Here is a 1,676-nt window from a genome sequence, read left to right on the forward strand (position 1 = left end):
TTCTTTTTAAAATTGGTGTTTTACAATGGGCTTTGCTTTTAAATGACTCATATGGAATTGTCTTTACAATGTCAAATCAACTGATCCATATTAATTTGTTACACATATTTGGTAAATTGACAACAAACAAACTTTGCCTCCAACTAGACATCCGACTCTGAACCATCCTCCACAATGAAGCATATTCCTCAAAAATCCCGAACAAAGTCAGAAAATTAAATTTTAGCATCATTTGCAGCTGCATGCACAGTGCTGATCAGCCACCAGCGACTTGGCGCTGCAGCCGCCGCGCATCGGGTTTGCGCATGGGCCGGCGCGCGTGGTGGGGGTAGGCTGTGTAAAGTGAGGTGGGTATGGCAATCTAGCCCACAGGTCATGGAGCCCTTTTCAGCCAGTTTCTAGGTCTTATTATGCACCCCGCTACCACAGCGAGGTGCCTGGCACCTGGGCTCGAACCCCGGTCCAGAGCCGACACTTAATTGACACCTATGACGCAGTGCCACCAACAATGGTAACCACTACGCCATCGGAACTCCACGAGAGGGGCGTGGTGAAATGACGGGTTTGAAGTCCATTTGAAATTTGGTGGCCTGAGAAAAATTTCTGACACACGGAGAGTCGAACCACCGACCTCCCGCGCTCTGAGCGGACGCGCTACCGACTGAGCCATACAGGCGAGACACGGAGTAGGGCTCCAGGGAACGAATCATTCACGCTGTCGCTGACTAGCGTCGCTCCTTGTCTCCCGTAATACAGGACCGACTTTGAACGCGCAGTGGAGGAGCCGGGCGGGCGGCCGAGCCCGCTTAATCGCGCTCGTGTCAATCTGTTTGCCCGAGATTCGACTCCCGGCTAGGGCGGATATATAATTTATCTCCTTCACTTCTGTGGCAGCTGAGGTTGCTCAATTGTGACCAGTCTGAAACTGTCTGGGGTTCGACTCCCGGCCAGCCCATAATAGTTTATTATCCAGATCATTTCACTATTGTCATGGCACTTCCCTGGCGTTGCCGCCTGGAGCCACACAACGATGCACGGGACCACATCCTGGACAAGAGAGTCGGGATTGCCTACCCCAGGAAAGAATCACCTCCCGCGACCACGATATGTCGGTGAGTGTGCCGTAATTATTGCTCTCCCCCTTGGCCGTGTCCAGCCGTGCCGCGTCCCCTACCCCTCTCCTCCTCCTCCCCCTCCCCACCGCACATTTCCCGCGCCTTTATGGAAACGTAAACAAACATCGGTGTCACGATCGGCGTTTCTGCCAAATACCGATAATACCTACTCATATAATTGATAATCATAGGATTTTAATCAGAATTGAAGAGTGGACATCGCCGCTTTTCGTTATTAATCGCAATGCTTGATTGTTTCCGGCCCGGAACATTGAATTGTTCCATTCCGGTTATTGTTGTAAGAGGTTAGTGTTCTCCTGTGGCTCAATGTTATTTCCACGCACAATTAAGTTGTAAGTTATTTTTTGAGGCCGAGTAAATGATGCCCGTGATCTAAATAACTTGGCTCACTGTTAGCTTTGTTGGAAAGGTGTGAATGGGTACACTCCTCCAATCCATGCAGTATGTTCAATACTGTTGTAGGTCACTTATTAGGCAAATGGGTGAACTGCCAGTCGTGTTTTATCACATATCATATATTTTACTCTATATTATTCTAGT

The 1,676-nt window shown here is 49.1% G+C and overlaps 3 protein-coding genes across 3 annotated transcripts in view; 2 read left to right on the plus strand and 1 right to left on the minus strand.

Moving 5' to 3' along the window:
• The window catches only part of LOC113215730 (uncharacterized), a 112,784-nt gene that overhangs the window by 99,565 nt on the left and 11,543 nt on the right, over window positions 1-1,676 (plus strand). The window lies entirely within an intron of this gene.
• The window catches only part of LOC113215731 (uncharacterized), a 32,418-nt gene that overhangs the window by 24,234 nt on the left and 6,508 nt on the right, over window positions 1-1,676 (minus strand). The window lies entirely within an intron of this gene.
• LOC113203448 (phenoloxidase 2-like) overlaps window positions 1-1,676 on the plus strand; it is a gene marked incomplete in the record, with an annotated part of 8,870 nt that overhangs the window by 2,406 nt on the left and 4,788 nt on the right.

Source organism: Frankliniella occidentalis, unplaced genomic scaffold, assembly GCF_000697945.3.
Source record: "Frankliniella occidentalis isolate FOCC.00 unplaced genomic scaffold, Focc_3.1 Scaffold14, whole genome shotgun sequence".
NCBI classification, from domain to species: Eukaryota; Metazoa; Arthropoda; class Insecta; order Thysanoptera; family Thripidae; genus Frankliniella; species Frankliniella occidentalis.